Raw genomic sequence first — 7,500 nt, 5'->3', positions numbered from 1 at the left:
GATCTCTGGACCTGTGGGTTAGGACCCACACACGCTTTCGATGCACCACTTCAATCTTGTTGGTTGATGTTGATCAAATTGTCTTCATTGGGGTTAGCGGCTAACCCCCTAAACAGAAGCGTTGATATGCACTTAGTGAAGATGCTGCCGACTCTGATCTTGACTAATTAAGAGAGGTTGGAGAATGCCAACTGGACAGGTGCAAGAGGAAAGGGTATAGATAGAAAAGGTAAGCATAGATGGATTAAAGAGAGTAGGGGAGAGAACCCAATTACCTAATTATATGGCACTCACCTGGTAAATTGATGTCATTGCGGACCAAGGGTCACAACACATCAACACTCAGCACAAAGAAGCAAATCAGTCATAACACAAGGACAAACAACATAAGCATACAACCACACACATCTCGTTGCTACACGTTAATGTTAACTAGATGGTGGTCTTTCCTTACCAAGGGGAAACTACTCTAAGGCCATCGAAAGGATAGGGGAATGATAAGACATGCAGGATAGGGGCATGAGCATGATAAAGGATGAAGCTAAAGCATTGTAACCAGCAAGGGAGAGAATGCAATCAAGGTCAGGATAGGTAAAACATCATTCTCAAATCGAGATGGGAAAGATGACATTTCAAAAGGTAGGCATAGGATAAGCATCATGAAAAGATCTAGAGATTACAAAGGTAAGCGAGGTAACAGGCAAAAGCTCACCAAAATATTGAGTTAAGGCAAGACTTGCAACGCGACAGAGGAAAAAGGGAACGAACAAGAGCGAGATGGGTAAGACATCACTCTTGAAATAAAATGGGAGAGGAGGCTTTAAAATGCAGGTGCAAGATAAGCATCATGGTAAAGATCAAGGGATGATAAGGGTTAAGGTGATAACAGACAAACACAATCAAGGATGTATTTTAGACAAAACTTGCAAGGCGTCGAAGAAGGGGGTGCAATCAATGGTGAAGTGGGTGAGGCATTACCCTCGAACAGGGACGGAAAAGAGGAGACTTTAAAAGGTAGGTTCAAAGTAAGCATGAGGGTAAGGGTACGGTATGGATATTACAAGGGTTAAAGGTGATAACGGACAAAAATGTAAGAGAGAAGGTAAATGGGCATAAGAACAAAGGATATAGGTACCACAAAGGATGGAGTTAAGACAAAATCTGCAAATAGAAAAGAAGAGGGTACGTCCAAGGACCAGATAGGTAAACTGCCACTCTTAAATTGAGGTGGAAGAGAGGAGATTTTTTTTAAAGAGAGGGAATAAAGATGAGTGTCAACGCAAGATCGAGGATGACAAGGTGATAGTGATAGCAAATAAAAACACATCAAAGGATGGAATTAAGACAAAATTTGTAAGGCAACAAGGAGTGAAAAGAAATCGAGGGAGAGATAGGTAACTCGCAACTCTCAATCTGGGTTGAAAAAAAGGGAAGGCTTTTAAAGGATAAGTTCAAGGTAAGCATTTAGGTAAAGATATAGATATTACAAGGGTTAAAGGCGATAACGGACAAGGGTGTAAGGGAAGAGGTGAAAGTGCAGGGGAACCAAGGGTACGAGTACAATACAGAATGAAGCTAAGGGAACCAAGGGTACGAGTACAATAAAGAATGAAGCTAAGGCCAGGCTGGCACGTGGCAAATGTGAGGTTATGACCAAAAGGCGGGATAAGTAGAATACCACTCTCAAAATGAGATGAAAGGTTGGAGATTTTAGATAACAGACATAATATAATCACAAGGTAGGATAGAGTGATGAGAAGGGTAAAGGAGACGACAAACAAAACACAACAAATGATAGAGTTAAAACTCGCAGGTGACAAAGAAGAGGATACGACCAAGGGAAAAGTAGGTACAGTACAATGCTCAGATTGAGATGGAAAAGATGATATTTTTAAAGGCTAGTATAAGATAAACCTCAAGGTAAGATATAGAGGAGTTAAGGATAGTTAAGGCAAGACTCGCAAAGTGATGAAGTGGGGAAAACAATCAAGGAAAAGATAAGTGAGATTCTGACATAAGAGTTGAAGTAAAAGTTCATTATCGAAGGAAGTTACAAGGAATTAACGAGATCACCAAGGATGTGCAAAATAAAAATGACCGCTCATGGATTATTAGGAAACAAGGGTGATCAAGGGCACGTTAACTGAAATGTCTTGAATAGTCATTGGGGTATGAAGGTAAGCATACATGAAAATATGAGAGTACGCAAGACTCCAAGGATACGAGCATACCAATACCAAGAGAATAGAAATTGCCAAAAGATAACGACTTAACAACGAAATGGGAAAGGATCTCAAAAGACAGGAAGGTCATGGTCATATAAACTCAACTGTTTAAATAGGCAGCAGAGGTACAAGGGTAAGTACTTTGAATTAAGGGATAAGAATATTAAAAATACAAGGATATGAGCATGTCAATACCAATGGAATAGATATTGTGAAATGATAGCAACTTAACGATGGAAGAGGAAAGAATCCCCAAAAAACAAGAAGGTTATGGTCAGGGGGCATCTACAAAGATGTCGCAAGCACAAGAGTGAGACCAGATCTAATAGATTGAGAGAAGTATAGACCATAGTAGAATAAAATACTTTTGGCAAGAGGGCATATAGGAGCACAACATAGAATTAGTCGAGGTGACTAATATTTTGAAGCAGAATCAAGGATGGGGTGAAGTAATAATCAATAAGTCCTTAAAACGGCCAATGCTACTCTAGGCTAGCGGTCCTACAGTCAGCACGGCCTTTGATACCACTTATGTCACACCCGGTTTTGAAGGTAAACCGAATGTGAACCATGTACGTGCCAGGATCAGTAATTCACATACACAACGATTACATAAATGACTCATCATAGCACAATGCTTCGAATTACAATAAAGAGTAAGTAATATTATTATAGTCTAGAGTCATTTACATAATATAAATCAAAGTACACAGAATTGAAACGTAGCCAACGTAAACAACCCACCATAGGCAGCTGACTGGGGAAGGTCGCTAGCCTAATCCTCAAACTCGTCGAAGTCCTGGAACTCCTGGAGATTCGCCTCGACGCCTTCTTCTTTACCTGAGCATAGATTGCACCAAAGGCAACCTGGTGTTTTGTGAAAGCAAGGGTGAGTACACATCAACGTACTCAGCAAATGTCCCGTTTGGCTGTAGTGGACTAGCTTTATTTGGAGTTAAGGTCAAGCAGTTGCTTTTAGTTGGTCAGGTTATTATTACTCATTGAGAGCTAGGTTTTAACATTAACCCAAGTTATTAACCCAAAGTACCCCTTCCAAACGAAAAGAACACTACTTACCATTACCATAGTCATAACCATCATCCTTGTCACCACCTGTAAACCAATCATCTTTGATCAAGTATCTCTAATCAAAGAGGATCCCAAGGCCGCTCATAACCGTGAGCACGGCTGATATATCAGTTTCTAACCCTCTGCAGAGGTCGCACACTTTACCCATGAGCCGTGATTCCCGTTTTGCCTGGGGATCATGACTCCCCATTGATCACTTCCTAGGTGGTCCGGCAGGGTATCACTACGTAGCCTTTACAAAGATTCCCTAGAGGTCATAGCCGCCCGTTAGGTTTCTCCAGTTTGATAAACACAGTACCTCTCCCCGCAGGAGGGTGACTAACAAAAGCAAAACGAAAGAACTTCGGCACCCAGTCTCGGCAGAGCAAGCACTGTGCCTGGACCCCATTGACGGCACGACGGCGAAGCCACTACACCTCTAGTTCCTCTAATTATTTAGCTAAGGGCGCCCTATTTCACCCTCATGGTTGCACTGTTATCCCGGGTTGTCACTCCCCAAACAGGTCCTTACGGAGAGGCACTCAGGAAACAGCCTGAGCCCCCTAAAGTATCACAGGAACATCATCGGGATAACATCATAGTATCATAAGTATTCACATCATGTTCATTGATTCAAGTAAAGCAATAGCATAATGCTAACCATGATAACCCAAAAGGTAAACAAGGATAAGGTAAATGGAAAGCTAGTCAATCCTTAGGTTTCAATTAAGTAATGCAGGACAATGCATTAAAAGTGAATGGGACATAATGGGTCAGAGGACACTTGCCTTCACCAAATAGATGCTCAGGGTCTTCAGCCTCGTAGAACTCGAAGAGTTCGATCACTTGGTCGCCAAAGCTTGACCATCGATTCCTCGAAGCTCGAAAATGGATCGCAGTCTATTCGCGACGCGAAGCGAAGACGAACAAGCACCAGCAAACAAACATATACATACATAAGAACATTACACCATACAAAGGAAAATATTATAAAAATATGTAATACGGAATATAGCTCGCTTCTACGATCACGTGAGAAAAATGAACGCAACTGTCGGAGCTACGGTCGTCTCTACGCTGAAAAGGTATTGGGTTAGAACATTTAATTCAACATTATTATATCAACTGACCATTCTCAAATGTAAATTAATGCTAGTACCTAGTTCTAACTAACTTAGTATTTTTAATAGTGGATGATTAAACAAATAGTTAATTAATTGACGAGTGATTATAAGCGAACAATTTAATAACGTGCGCGACAACGCGGAAAGACGCGTGACGACACGCGACACTGTGTGGAACAGCGCGCGGACGGCACGCGGAATAACGCACACGGCAGCGTGTGACACACGCGAGTCAACGCGACTACGCGCACGAACAACACGTGAAACAACATGCGCCACACGTGAGAACTACTAAAAAAGATGTCGTGTTTACACTAAGCGAGTATTAAATAAAAAGCATATAAGTTGTCATTAATCTTGTTAACATTTATATTTATAAAAGCACGAGTTAAAACTATAAATTAGATTTAGTTGGGACGCTAATTTAATAAACATTAGTTAAAGAAACATTTAATTAATTAGCCAAAGCATGGACATGATGAAACAATATTTTTAATGTGTAACATAACTGGAAATAAATGGATCAGACGTATAACGCAAAAGTTCGCGCGTAATTAACAAATCATAGATCTAATACGAGCAGCGAGCCACACCAAGAACTCAAAGTGGTAGGCGCACAAGATCCATGTGGGGGCAGTTTTCAATTTGGGGAGGCATGCTGCTATGCATGCACGTGTGACCTGGAGATTTACATGCACTAGTGGGGGTTTGGTCAATGAATTGCATGCGAGGTGGGGACGTGGGGTTCACTAGGTGGTTTCTTTTTCTAATGCAAATGGCAAATGCACGGCAAGGGAATCATGGGAGTGGGAATTCGGCATGCAGATGGGGCCCATAGGGCTGCTTCGCTGGTGCAGTCTGCAGATAGCGCACAGGCAGAGAACATGCAGTGCAGTGAGGTATAAACGAGAGGGTTCGAAGGCTTTTGTGCAGCGACCAGGCGAGCGGTCGCACTTTGTGAGCTCGACGCGGGCGTGTGCAGGCGTGGGCAACCACGCGCTGGACCGAACCAAAGGACAAGCGCGGGGGCTGCATGCCCCTTTTTATTTCTTTTATAAAGATATAGATATACATATATATACCCACATAAATAGATGTATTTGTTCATTTTAGATCATGCCTAGATAACTTAAGTGCGATACTTTCTTTTTCTTTCGAACGTAAACATTGTCAAATTAAGTTTCCTTTAGCAAACAAAAACTATGCTTCGACATGGAATGCAACACACAATTAATTCAAAATAGCACATGTAAAAACCAGATTATCTCCCTTTTTTCGAGGAAAAGGAAAAGAGGAAAAGAAAAAGAAAGTTAACACCTGAATTTGGTGGATATTAGAAAAGAAATTTTATACCCCTAAATTCAGGGTGTTACACGTTCATAGCCACGTTGCTTTTTGATCATTCGATGTCGGCTCTTCCTATCATTGTGAAGCAGAATCCACCAAGTGTTGGATTGTTCACCCACCAATAGGGAACGTGAGCTGGGTTTAGACCGTCGTGAGACAGGTTAGTTTTACCCTACTGATGACCGCGCTGCGATAGTAATTCAACCTAGTACGAGAGGAACCGTTGATTCACACAATTGGTCATCGCGCTTGGTTGAAAAGCCAGTGGCGCGAAGCTACCGTGTGCCGGATTATGACTGAACGCCTCTAAGTCAGAATCCAAGCTAGCAACCGGCGCCTCTGCTCGCCGCCCGCCCCGACCCACGTTAGGGCGTTCGCGCCCCAAGGGCCCGTGCCATTGGCTCAGCCCGCCCGGTCGACGCGCCGCGGCGGGCCGCCTCGAAGCTCCCTTCCCAACGGGCGGCGTGCTGAATCCTTTGCAGACGACTTAAAACGCGACGGGGCATTGTAAGTGGCAGAGTGGCCTTGCTGCCACGATCCACTGAGATCCAGCCCCGCGTCGCACGGATTCGTCCCTCCCCCCACTCTACACAGCGCCCAGCGACTAGGTTTCGAACCAACGGGAGAGGGGCACCGATCTTCCGAACGGAAACGGCCAAGGCGCAGCGTGGCAAGAGGCCGAAAACCGCCGTGAGTTCGTGCACGACCACAAGAAAAGCTAAGTCCCAGCGTGTGGAAAGAAACCGAAGCTCCTACGTATGCCTTGGGTGAAGGGCACGATGGAACGTTGGCGACGGGCGGCAGGGCTGTTCGGCCACGCGTCTGGGCTGAAAACGAGGGGTTCGCCATGGCGCGCGGGCCGCAAACGGCGACCGGGGCACGACCTCGAAAATAGGCTAAGTCCAAGCGTGTGGAATGGAAAGACACCGAAGCTAAGGTGTATGTATGTCTTGAGTGAAGGGCACGGTGGAACGGAGGGAAAACGACACGGAGGCGCGCGACGACGGGCGGCATGGCTGTTCGGCCTTGCGTTTGGGCCGAAAACGATGGGTTCGCCATGGCGCACGGGCCGAAAAATGAGGTTCGGGCACGACCCCGAAAATAAGCTAAGTCCAAGCGTGTGGAAAGGCACTGAAGCTAATATGTATGTCTTGGGTGAAGGGCACGGAGGAACGAAGGGAAAACGGCACGGAGGCGCGCGGCGACGGGCGGTAGGGCTGTTCGGCCTTGCGTCTGGGCTGAAAACGAGGGGTTCGCCATGGCGCATGGGCCGAAAACTGAGGCTCGGGCACGACCTTGAAAATAAGCTAAGTCCAAGCGTGTGGAATGGAAAGACACCGAAGCTAAGGTGTTTGTATGTCTTGAGTGAAGGGCACGGTGGAACGAAGGGAAAACGACACGGAGGCACGCGACGACGGGCGGCATGGCTGTTCGGCCTTGCGTCCTGGCTGAAAACGAGGTGTTCGCCATGGCGCACGGGCCGAAAACTGAGGCTCGGGCACGAACTCGAAAATAAGCTAAGTCCAAGCGTGTGGAAAGACACGGAACCTAAAGTGTATGTCTTTGGTGAAGGGCACAGTGGAACGGAGGGAAAACGACACGGAGGCACGCGACGAACTGAGGCTCCGGCGACGGGCGGCAGGGATGTTCGTCCTTGCGTTTGGGCTGAAAACGAGGTGTTCGCCATGGCGCGCGGTCCGAAAACAACGGTTGGCCCACGGTCCGAAAACGGGCTA

The sequence above is a fragment of the Zea mays genome, chromosome 6 (genome assembly GCF_902167145.1).
Source record: "Zea mays cultivar B73 chromosome 6, Zm-B73-REFERENCE-NAM-5.0, whole genome shotgun sequence".
Taxonomy (NCBI): Eukaryota; Viridiplantae; Streptophyta; class Magnoliopsida; order Poales; family Poaceae; genus Zea; species Zea mays.
The sequence above is the reverse complement of the archived record's forward strand: the minus strand, read 5'-3'. Positions refer to the sequence as shown.